General features: G+C 41.8%; 1 long non-coding RNA gene across 1 annotated transcript in view; it reads left to right on the forward strand.

Moving 5' to 3' along the window:
• Positions 1 to 370: 370 nt before the first annotated feature.
• LOC142776455 (uncharacterized) overlaps positions 371 to 13,344 on the forward strand; it is a 193,235-nt gene continuing 180,261 nt past the window's right edge. The window contains exon 1 of the long non-coding RNA XR_012887550.1: positions 371 to 512. This is a non-coding gene — a long non-coding RNA (uncharacterized LOC142776455). The remainder of the gene's footprint in view (positions 513 to 13,344) is intronic.

Here is a 13,344-nt window from a genome sequence, read left to right on the forward strand (position 1 = left end):
TATCAGCCTGCGGGGTCCCTGATCATTCAGTGTTCTCAAGACAAGGCGAGCAGGGTCTTGAAGGCTGGCCTGGCCTTCTTCGTCACCTCGGCAGTAGCTGAGAGCAGCGGGAGGTGGCTTCGTTTCCATGATCGATTATCTCTTCCTGCCCGAGTGTGTGTGTGCGTGTGAGCGCAAGAGCTTGTACTGCCGTTATTTCCGGACTACAGGGCGCGGGTGCCACCGATAACGTAGGGCCGTCATTGAAGGCGGGTTTCGTCCTGGAGGAGTTAAGGAGGGGGCACACATGGACAGCTCTGTCATGGCTTCGTTATCGTGGCTCTCAGCTCTACCGGAAGAAAGCCGTTCACTTGCGCCGGCGTTTGGTGGTGGCTGGCAGTGCGCGCTCGAAGGATGGAGACTCGGGACGCGGCGTACTGGCACCGTTCCGCGCCATCTACGGCAGCCTTGGACGCAGCTCCTCAGGCCTTGCTCGTGATATACACAGTTCGTCCATCGCAGAGGTTGGATAGGTGGGTGCGGCAGAGATGAAGGGTTTTCCTCCAAAGGGCCTGCTTCGCATTTGTTGACGCACACGCTCCTGGTTGTCGGCATTTGCCGATGTTCAAAATTGGCTCGAACTGAAAGACCAGAATGTTTGTGTTCGATTCGACGTTGCTATTGCATGCTAGCGGTCACTCTACCATGGAACGTCGAGAAGCTGTTTGAAGTCTTGGCAATTGCATTCAGGCACAAATATATGAGATAATTATGCTCTGATAAATTGCTGCAAAAAACTGTGAGAGCAAATTTTACCAATACAAATGTGGGGAATATTTAATGTCTGCACGTCCCAATTTCCCATGTTTGTTCACCCACATATCCTTCCACCAGAACTTTCGTTTCTCCTTGGTAATTCATCAGGAAGATATACAAGCAGTTTGCAGTGGATGCGATGTCCGCCGCGAATTCGTTTTTAACCGTGAAGGTGTTAAGGCTATAGCAGCTACTTTTGCAGCATACCGGTATGTGCTGTGCGGCCTACGAAAGAACTGTCAGCATCATAAACGGATATATGCATCATAAATGCAAAAGTTGCCACTATTACCACTTCTCAATAATATATGCAGGCCCCGTTTGTTTGCTTTACTCCAACGTAGCCGAGCCCGTAGATGAATGAAAAGAGCGAAACAACCTAGCATAACCTTTCTAAATTCCAGCAGAAACCTAGCCTAAACCTACAAACTACTGGCATGAAGTAGCTAAGGCCGAGAAAAAAAAAACCTAGGTGCAACCTAATCAGTCTTCGTAATCGTTCCGTTTCACTGTTTTAAGGCTTGTCCGGTTTATTGCTTGCTTTGATGTTTTTTTTTAAATCAAGTTTGTGTGACAACCAACATGTCGTAATGCTTCCTTCTTTGTGGTGCGCAAGAGTTTTCTCTAGGCTTCTCCGCATACGCGGATGCATGATCATAGCAGGGAAGTGCTCATTGCGGTAGCTTAATGACTCTGCTGTTGTGTTTGTGAGCTACATGCAAGAAGTTCGATGTAGGAGGTTTCTAGAGGCTACATTTAGATAAATGCGGATTGTAGAAACACCCATGTTCTCAGATATGGGCGCATGCTAAAGGACTCCTTGCGAGGAGTACTATTAATCAGCACTCTCCCATTGTGAAATGTCTTACATGGTTGGCGTTGTTTCGAGGCGTAAAGTAATAGAATTGAAGCCAAACTTTCCATCATTTCAAAATTTCTGGCAGTGTTCAAATTGTCAGCGCAAATAACTCTGTGCGCAAGTCCCTACCTCACTTCATCACCCTTTTCATCTGAGAGCGCAGATCTGAGTTGGCATTGCGGCTAATTGATATCAACAGGCCCCGTGGCTGCATGGCGGTATATGTGAGGCGTGGTCAATGGTCTATGCTGCACACTATCCCAGACATGCACACCATTTTTGGCTCTTCACTGAATTTGGCTGCGACATTTAACCTGGTAATCCATCGACTTATTTTTCCCAGCCTGCACTTCAAGCTTTTTCGTGCATGTTTCATCCGTTACTTTTTTTTTTTGCTTGCATCCGACTCTGAGCTTTCGTGTGAGGCATAAGACACAGCAACAGTTCACACATAAATTACTTCTGTTCTAGGTATTAAGGAACTCATTTTTCCCTTTATTTTTTTGAGTGCCAACCAACTGAGCGTAATCGTAGAGTACATTAGTGTGAGGAGCTCTTCCGGTAGTTCTTATTTTATCTGAAATTAAGAAACATAAAACCAGGACGACTACAATTATATTCGAGTGATTTGGCAACTTCATCCACCGCTTTCCGACTACAGCATTATGCGCCGTTAATCTATCAAGAACGGCTCACTGAACGCATGAAAAGAAATTCATCGTGTTATGATGCTGGCGCCTAAACCATGGCCCGCCGCATCAACCTTCGTCTCGAGCCCACACGTGGCGCATGCTGCAGGTAAGACGTAAACGACAGACTTATGGAACAGTTAATAAGCATTTATCGTATACTATATTGACATACACTCCTAAATCAGTATATTCATAGTCTGCATGCAAATAATACGTTCTCTTCGCCTTCAAATAGCCGATCGAGCGATACATATGTCGGCCAAAGGCGGGGTAGCTCACAGATATCCTTAAACTGTACTGTATAACTAGTTATGCCTGAGGTTGGGACTCCTGAACCGACAACTCATTTTTTATTGGGCGAAGTGATGATATAAAAAATAGTGGCAGCCCACTTCATCCGCGCAGCTGGTTCCGTTAAGCAGATAGCCAGCTCTACTACAATGCGTGTGTAAGAGCTGAACAGCTAGGGCTATTAGCATGCAAATAAATACGGTAGTCAAAGTTACGTGACTTGAGGAAATGTCCTGTTAGACTGCATTGCCATTGGCATTGGTAAATTTTTTTTAGTTAGAAATAAGATGTCTAACACCGTACGCAGTTGCAGGATGCGAACTGAAAAGTCCAAGGAAGAAACGTGCCCAAGAAACAAAGAAAGGAAGAAGTAAGAACAATATATTTCGAAACAGAACCATTGCAGTGAGTTCAACTGTCAGTAATGGATATCAGATTCAGAGGTTAATAGTGTGGAGATACAAGGCTCATTTGCATATGAAAGCCTGATTACTGTTGCTCATTATTGTTTCCCAGTGTTCCACTCAGCGACAACACCCTCAGACAAAAGTTTGCGAGTCTCTACTCTTTTCAACGTGCAAGTTTAGTCATCTATATTACAATAATCCGTAAGGCCGAGAACATGCTAAAATGTGCCAATACATGTGGCATCTGTTGTAACGAGTGATTTACCTTGCTAAACAGGTTCATACAATGTGCAAATGACGGGGCCCCAAAAATTTAAAAAGTTAACCTCCTGGGAGTCTCTGATGACGACTTTGACAGCGAAAGCCCTTACTCGTTTACCACATTTCGTTTGTGGCTGTTCTCTACATTTACCTTGTATTGTATCATTATTAGGTATATATATATATATATATATATATATATATATATATATATATATATATATATATATATATATATATATATATATATATATATATATATATATATATATATATACATATATATATATATATATATATATATATATATATATATATATGACTTCATATGTGAAGTAACTATTGATTTACAATGACGGTGATTTTGGTACTGCTAATAATGATGATGATAACGTTTACCGCGTGTTTTGATTCTCGCCTCACATGTGTGTTCAACACCAATGGGTTGCGGCATTCCGCTTTCCATGAGGCGCTTAAGGTTTTTCGCCTGAGTATACACAGTAAGTTGAAAAATTGGGGGAGCTTCTAGCTTCGTCTTTAAGAGTTGAATGCGATAGCGATATCCTATCCCTAGTTCATACTTCTAGCACTTAGTGCATGAAATTTTTTCGAACTTGCTTTGCACCTGCTACGTGGCCTTGAGGAAGTCGGCGCTGCAATGTGTGTGCCTTTTGTAAGGGGTGACATGCTTTAAACCATGAAGTCATTATTTTAATCACATGTTCACACGCCATATGGCAATGTACGCTTGTACTAGGCATTATTACAGCAATATTTATTGTATTGTGAAACATGTATACAGCACGCATGTGTTAGGTAAACCATGAAGGTTTCTTTCACTTCGTTTCCAAGCCGAGAAATCAATTTTCACTGTATTCACAGCAGATATCCCTCAAGAAACTTTCGAAAAAGATTTTGAAATAAACTCCCTTGCCATATGTATACGTTACCTTATCCCAACATGTCTTCGTAAAGTGCCCTTCGATATGTTTTTTTTCTTATGGGAGCGCAAAGTCTGTAGAAAACGCCCATGCAAGACCATTATGCAGAACCAACGACTGCTGAAGTCTTCATATAAAGGACATTTATGAAGAACTTCACACCAGACTGGCACCCCATCTCGATAAGGCGCTGCTCCTTACCATGATTTGAATAACATTTGCTCTTTTTTCTGGACTTGCTAATTATATATGTATGTAAGCTTTTGGATGCCTGTGCAGTACTTATGCGATTATTGTGGCTGAATTAATACAATACTACACCAAAGCAAATGATTAATTTTACCCACTGTGGTCGTCTTGCGGTTAAGAATATCGGCTGCTGACCCGCAGGTCTAAGAGGTGAAATCCCGGCTGCGGAGGCTGCGTTTTCGGTGGAGGCGAAAAGATTCTAGGCCCGCGTCGTCAGATTCGGGCGTACATTAAAGAACACCAGGTGGTAAAAATTTCGGGGTCCTCCATATGGCGTCTCTCATAATCATATGGTGGTTTTGGGACGTTAAATCGCACATATCAATCAATGTTACATACATTTACATACGCATTATAATAAATACCATGAAAGAAAAGAAGACGCGTGGCTGTGCGGGAAATTACCCGCTTGCCACGTGAACGACCCGGATTATATCCTCAATTTGACCCAAAATTTTCATTAATTATTTTATTTTCACCTATCTCGGTTTCTCCGTCAAGCACAATATGGTGCTTTTTTGCTGACAACCAACGGCGCTGACACCAAAATTTCTGTGAAACGAGCTCTTCAACCCTTTCATGTTCAAACTATTACCTTGAAGGCTGTTTCTTCAGAATACGCTTCTCCTGGCAATATTTGCGAGAGTGCGAGGGATCGTCTCTAACTTAGAGAAAACAACAAAAAGCGTGAAATTTGTCTTGAACTCTTTCGGATTGATTTTTCTTAGACTTAGTTCAACAAAAAGCAAGCCCAAGCGAATATTAGCACTTTGACGACAATGCTACGTAAAATACATAACTTCACCATGAGACAAAGTTCAGTGCCATGGATACGCTAAGTAAACGCAACTAATGTTGTAATTAAAAAATGAAATAATGAATAAAATAAATCGTATTTATACATTATTTTAAGCTCAGCCAGGCTCACTAGTACGCTATGATCACCAAGGTTTTAGTCTGCAAGAATAACACAGACTCGCATATGGTCAGTGAGTTTCACGACACACACACACACACACACACACACACACACACACACACACACACGCACACACACACACACACACACACACACACACACACACACACAAATTTTAGAGGAGAGAGGTGGTATGCGGAAGTCTATAATCCCAGACTTGGTTCGCAAACAATTCGAGAGATCACACGCACTCTGGCAATCGATTTTATTCGAAGGAGTCACTGTGCGGCACTGTGAGCCGGATTTTTTGCTTCGATCCAATTGTTGCAAGATGTATGAATATCATTGTGTAAATTTAGTGCTTTGGGACGTATCGTGAGCTTTCCAGCCACGCTGATTAGACGTGCGTGCGAAGCGTAGCTCATGGTCTGACGTATACGGCCGGCACCACGTTAGACAGACACGTTAATTTTACCTTCATTCAATCAAGTGTACGCTATGATGCCACGATGATCATATCATAGGTGAACACTTCATTGTCATATAGTTTGAGCAATACCAGACTTTAGCTTGAAGATTCATTGTTACAAAAGCCGAGAGCTCTAACCACAACCCCTATGACCTTCACTTGACATGAAGCTTACCTAAGGTGTTTTTCTGAAACACATTCAAAAACTGTTGTAGCTCTATGATAAAATAATTAGGTTGCATGCATAGTACCTGTGTTGAAGTTTGGTTTGCGCCAGGATTTTAACCACAAACCGGTTATAACTTGGCGTGAAATGCCATGACCCAATATTATCAGCATCATAGACTGCCCCGCGCTTTTTTCGAGAACTTCTTCGTTCTCTCATTCATATATAGTCTACTTCGCTCCCCGGACATATGCGCCGATTTATTTTTGTTTTTAGCGGAACGAAGCGAAGGATGTATTTGAGAGTGAGAAGGAGCACGAAGAACGAAAGAGAGGAAGAAACAGAGAGACACACAGAAATAAAGGCAAAGAAAAGGAGAAAATCTTGAGGAAAAAAATATTTTCAATCAGGTGGCGTAGTTCGAACGTAAAGCATACAATCCAAAGGTGAGGGTTTTTACCACTCTGATGGACCAAGCACGCTGACGGACCATGCATTAGCCTTGATTGATTGATATGTGAGGTTGAACGCCCCTCAACTACAAAATCATAATGAGAAACGCTGTGGTGGAGGGCTGCGGAAATTTAGACCATCTGGGGTTCTTTAACGTGCCCCCAAATCTGAGCACACGGGCCTACAAAATATTTGCCTCCGTCGAAAATGCAGCCACCGCAGCAAGGATTCGATTCCGCGACCTGCGGGTCAGCAGCCGAGTACCTTAACCACTAAACCACTGGAGCGGGGTCATGCATTATCGCTGTTCAGTACCCTACAGCAAGGTGGTAGAAAATTGAAGGGATTATTGGGAGATGAGGGATGGAGGAAGAAGGGAAGAGAGTAGAGCATATCAGTATTGAAATGCGAGAAATTAGATAAATAAATGCCGTAACAAAGAAAGAGAGAATAATGAAAAAAAAAAGAAGTATGTGTGCCAAAGTTGGCAAAACGGTGCATGAGCGTATGGCGAACGCGATTCACGGGTTACTACATGAATAACGTGTCTTCGCTGTTGTGTACGTCACAAATCCCTGCTATCAGTCACGTTTGGCACGTATACCCGCAAACTGCGGCCCGTTGGATGCAGGTATGCGCCACAGCTTATTCACAGTCTGCGTCACCTTATGACAAATTAGAATAGTCTTTCCATTTTTAATGTGATGGCGTGAAGTAGCCCGTGTGGAAGATGATGTGGTGCCGGCGCCGGCAGCGTTGGGGATTAGCGAAAAGTTTGCGATGCGAAGAAGGAATAGAAAAAAGTGGGGAACCCTTGCTGCTTTTTCATTGAGAGTTTAACGTGATAGCGCTATGCTAGTGCGTACTTGAAACACTTCGTGCATTCTTTTTATTGCATGATGTTATTGTGGAAGTTTTAAATAGGGATTACTACAACGTATTCGATAAAGTTTAAAGTGGCTTGTGCCTGTGAAGCTTTCGCATATGGCTGCATTCTGTGTAATGGGTAGCATGCTTTGAATCATGAGCAGTTATGCGCGTGAAATGTTTTTGAATTTGCTGTACACCCACTACGTGATCTTAATGGAATACGTGGAGTAACATGTACGCCTTTTTTAATGAGTGGGCGGCTTTAAACAACAAAGTTGTTATAGAGTAATGATATTCACATGTTCTGTTGCCAAGTGGCAATGTACACTAGTACCACACAATATTACCGTGATACTACATTTTTTATTGTAAAGCCTGTATAAAGGGTGCGTGTCTTCGTAAATTATCAAAGGTACTTTCAATGCATTGACAAGCAGCGGTAGTTATTTTCACTGTGTATCAAAGAAGACGCATGGCTGTGAGGTAGAACACCAATTTTCATCGTAAATGGCCTGGTTTTGATTGTGAACTAGACCCGGAAGTTTATATTCTTTATTTTATTTGCATGTTTCTCGATTTTTTTTTTTTTGGTGACAGACAAGAGTATGCTTTTTCGATCCCGTCCAACGATGCCGATGCCAACGCTGGAATTTTCGCAAAGTAAGCTCGTTGAAGCTATTGCATTAAAACTAGTGGAGTTTGCACAACGTTGTTATTATTAATATTATTATTATTATTATTATTATTATTATTATTATTATTATTATTATTATTATTATTATTATTATTATTATTATTATTATTATTATTATTATTATTATTATTATTATTATTATTATTATTATTATTATTATTATTATTATTAAACTTCAGTAGATAATAAATTCCGGAGATGACTACAAGAGCTTCCAGACGTAGGCGGCAAGATAGACATAAAGAGTCGATTCCCTTTCATTGGCTAAGAAATGCATCAAATTAAAATGTAATGTGTAGCGCACGACGACTTCAAAAAGGCCAAATTGAGTGTGTGGAGGAAGCGCTTTTAGTTATAGTGCGTGCCTCATGACGTGTCCGTCTTTCATACACCCGCCCCAACCATAAGCGATGTCATGCTTTTGAGGGAACAACTTGGGCAAGGCACTTTCGGGGAGGACGAATAGATTGGACGTGCGTGCTGTCCGTTCGAAGAGCAGAAGCGCCCCTCCTTTGTCACGAGCCCCGCGTATCTCGGATAGGGCTATACGAAGCTCCTACTTTAGTCAGCCCGCCACCCCCGAACGTCCGTGCCCACTTTCAACTCTCTCGACTTAGTTTTGCGCTCGCCCAGCGCTGCCCATGTCGTTCGATATCAATGACCTGGCCTTGTTCTGTCTCCGCCGGAATGCCCCCTGTTCCCAAAATTGAATATTGACAGTGGGGTAGAAGAATAAAAAGGAAACGAGAAGGAAACCGGCAAAACAAAGGAACTCCTCCATTCTTTCCCTAAGTGGGTTTAAACTGTCGGACGCTCTCCTTTGTCGCCAAAAGCCGCGGCCTCTCTATGGACGCACGCATTTCAGCCAATACGTGGCAGATACATCGAACGCTTGGCCTGCGTGCGGCACAGCACGTTTTCAACTTTTCGGAGGTCTGCTTTGGTGGCCCTTTCTGTTTGCTTGGGTGTTACCACGCGGGTGTGCATCATTTAAATGGTCTAAGGAGGTTGCGTATTCCTCTGCTGCGAATATATACGGCAGCGAAAATTGGAAGCAGCTGCCGAGAAGGTTTTAAAGAGAATGCTCGAGTCACAGCCTCTTGAGTTTGTTACCGGCAGAGTTGAAGCCCGTGCACAATCTACCTTCAAAAGAGAATCACGACATATGCCGTATACAGCACAACTTATGTAATTTTAATTTGTTGGCGTATATTTTATGCGTACAAAGCGCTTAAAAAAACTTGTGGTTTCTCGCATAACTTCTGCTCATGGCTGAGTGATCATACTGTGATCTCCTTTAAAAACGTTCCCTGTGGCTTTCAGCTTTTGCCCTAAATTTTGTGCAAAATGAAACACGTAGAGCGAAATTCGGATATCAGAGCACTCTTCAACGCTTAGTGCCCAACAAAAGCGTTTTCATTGTGGTGCTATAGGTTTGTAAGTTTTCTTTTTGCCCTTCGCGCCCACTGTTAACTATCGGCGGACCAGCCAGAGCCCCTTTCCGGGCATTATCTGTGATCCAGTAGGAAGCTTGTATGGCTGCCGCCTTGGTATGGCCACGGAGTCGGCCATATGGGTTTTATGAATAGTTTTCTTACGGACAAGTATTTTTCTCGGGTTTGTTTCGCACTGCACGTTCAGAACCTCTCGTGTTGTCGTTTTTCACGTAGGACGTAATGTAAGCATGTGTACTGCATTGAATACTTGTTTTCGAACACACGTAACAACGACTGCAACATAGCATGCTATTTTATTGCAGCTAACACATGTATGTATTTAACGGAAAATGAATGACAGCGATAACATATACAATTTCAGCAGAAGTTCTGTGACGTTGATAGTGCTATATAAAAAAGGAAATTGAAGATCCTTTACACCTACTTTAAAAAACACCGGAACAAAAACAGCCCGGATCACTTGCCCGAAAAAAGTAGTTTTTTTCTTTAATTTTTAGATAACAGAGATACCGATGGCTAAGAAAGCATTCTGCTATAAACCCTTCTTAACTGCATGACTGCTTTCATGTCAAAAGTATAGACATCGGAAATCTGTGGCCCATGAAAAGGCTCTCGGCGTGAAAGACGACTGCGCATGATTGGCTAAGCTTTTCAGTTACTCGTTTAGCACCCTTACATTTTTCCAGAAAAGACATGTACACTAGATTCCTAACGGTAATGTTTTTACCGTGCAACCAAACGTTAGCTCTGCCTTGTCATATTTGTGAATGTCCTCTTTCAGTTTGACAACCTCATCTTGAAACATGAACTGTAAAGAAGGTAAAAACTATCAGCTAACAGATAATATAAAAAAGTGCATGAGCTCGAACTACTGCGAAACGATGATAATGAAATCGTTTCACAGTCAGTACTATACAAAGCGCGCATAGCGGAGCACGTTCAGAAGAGAAACAATAATAATAATAATAATAATAATAATAATAATAATAATAATAATAATAATAATAATAATAATAATAATAATAATAATAATAATAATAGGAGCAAAATACGCCTGGGTGTGGTTATTTCGTATAGGCGCATGATCTTGTGATTGCTTTGAACTCGAATCGCTCTCAGAAATTCGGAAGATCTCGTTCAGTAAGGTGTAAATAAATAAATAATTATTAATGAATACGAGCTGATCCATAACAAATTGTTCGAGCAATCGTGAGAGCGTTCAAGTTGTTGACCTCCCTCCAAAGTATATTTTGTTTGCGGGGCCGAGAAAAAATTTGCATATTTCTGTGCCTACGCAGCCACAGTTAAACATTTACAATTCAATCCGAGGCTTTCTCTTAACGAGCGTAGCATTTTCTCTCCACCCGCAGAAAACGTGGGTCTTTCCGTTTCTCCTATCTCGCTCACGCTGTCAAATTTTTTTTCGTGATTCGTGAAAACAAATTGTGCCGGAGTTTTTTGCTTTAATTTGCCCAGTGCCCACTCGTACGTTCGTGTTTTCATTTTGGAAATCTCGTGTGCAAGAGTTAAACAAACTCAAAGGCAAAAATAAATATATAAAATAAAGAATTGAAAAGACGTTGGATCGTAAACAAAAAAAAGAATAGGTGGCTATCGCGCAGCGCACATGGAAGTTTGACCCAACTCGCAGCAGTGATGTAAAGCCACGTCCTGAGAGGAGATTACTGATGGCATTCTTTCGGAGATTCGGCTCTTGAATGCCACATGCGACTTTCCAGAGAAATATCCCCCGCTCATGTTTGCGCAGATCTCACTGTTTCCCTCATTTTTTTTCCAATTTTTGTTTCCTATAGAGACAGAGAGCCAACCGAGGTGAAGAGGAAATTCGGGTAGGAGTAAGTCAAAAATACAAGCACGGCTTTCCTTCTCCGCGTATAATAAATACCCGACGCTCGAACGGCGGCAAATTCCCTCCCGACTCATTTTGCTTTATGTGCCTGAACTGACGCACAAATCTTCCCGTTTCAATTGTTCAAGATTTCATTCCACGTGCTTCCTTTTTTCTTGTGTCGCCCAGTAATAAAATGAGCTATATCCGTGCCTCGGTATTTGAACATTACTACTTCAAGACGTATTTTAGCTTCGAGCTAAATGCAACTGCATTTACATAGTGGCTGTCTGGTGGTCGGCAAACCAAACTTTGGTCCATTTTGTTCCAAGATTCTTTTTTCTGGGTTTCTTTGAGCTTGAAAGCGGTCTTAGTACTTACAGGAATAAATATGAGTAGTTGTGTGAATTAAAGCGAATACGTTACTCACGTTTTCTTATCGCCAACACATCATCGCCAGCACACAGGACGCACGCCTAATGCACCGTGGTTGCCTTATTTTGCAAATGACATCGCGAATTATTACTGTTAGCTTTGACGCTCAGCGTACGTTATGTTTCAGTGGAGTTATCAGCGGGGATATCTACATTATTAGTGTCTCGAAGGCGATTTTGTGTGGGGCGTTCGTAGTAAAAGCTGCGAGCTAAAGCTCGCCGTTTTGAACCTCGGGTGCGGAAACCGCTCTTAAAACTTGCACAGTCCCATATGCATTCCCCTAAGATAACATGAAGGATAAAGCAATGGTCTCCTTTTTCTTAAAAAAATATTATTTGGGCTTTTACGTCTGAAAACTGCGATATGATTACGAGAGACGCCCTAGTGAAGGGCTCCGAAAAGTTCAACCACCTGAGATTCTGTAACCTGCACTGGCATCATATAGTGCACCATTTCGCCTTTATCGAAATGATGCCGCCATTGTCGGGATCGAACCCACCACCTTCGTGTCAGCAGATGAGCACCGTAATCACTGTTCCACCGAGGTTGGTTCTCCTTCTTTTTCTCAGTCGATGTAGTGATCCTTTCCCACCTCTCCCTTGGGAAATTTTTATGCACCTGAGGTATTTCGCACAGCCTCCGGGATCGGAAGCGTTGTAAGTTTTTTACACGTCACCTGGTTTTGCAGTGCCTCAGCGATTGGTCCACCAATAACCAAGCGATTGTGGGATATAATAACGTCCTGGTGACGTCACAAAACTTTGTGACCAGTGACGTGATGATACCGGAACCGCGTAATGATTTCTTGCCTGAATAACACGTGTTGACACTGCCGACACCGTTGGTGGTGACTTTTCGCTTTTAATAAGGTATCTAAGGCTTCCACATTTATAATACTAGACGATCATTGCTAACAATCACATGATAGACCGACTGCTTTCCGCAACTTCTTCTTCTTCTTCCTAATATTTTTATAATAATTATTATTAAGAAGCAATATGTATTCCCTGACTTCGGCATGCCAATAAAATGACAAATGACATTTCCTTCGGGCCCACAAATATTTGAAAAGGTTGAATAGCAAGTCCATTAGCATTCTTTTTGATTCTGTGCTGAATATTTATTATTGTCTAATAAAACTATATTTGGGACATTTTATATTCAAAACACCGAATATTTTTCAAATTATCAGCCACAACGAAAAGTTCTCAAATGAATGATACATTAGAACAGGCGGGAGGGAGGTAACGTTTCTGGTTTTGACCCCTGAATTACCAAGATACATGCAGGCCATGTATTTACAGGACCATTGACACCATATTAGTCACAGGATGAAGGCGTGTTTGCTGAAAGTTTCAGTAAACCGGGAGTGACAGCATCATGAATCTACTACGTGATCTAGCTTAATATGACATAACAATAGAACACTACCATGACATTCACGATAATCTTAACTAATGAAGCTTGCTTAACGTTGTTTGTATTACCTTTATTTAAAAGCTGTTGGTCCCGTACCGCGCTGAATTCTGTAGTAAAA

Source organism: Rhipicephalus microplus, chromosome X, assembly GCF_043290135.1.
Source record: "Rhipicephalus microplus isolate Deutch F79 chromosome X, USDA_Rmic, whole genome shotgun sequence".
Classification (NCBI taxonomy): domain Eukaryota; kingdom Metazoa; phylum Arthropoda; class Arachnida; order Ixodida; family Ixodidae; genus Rhipicephalus; species Rhipicephalus microplus.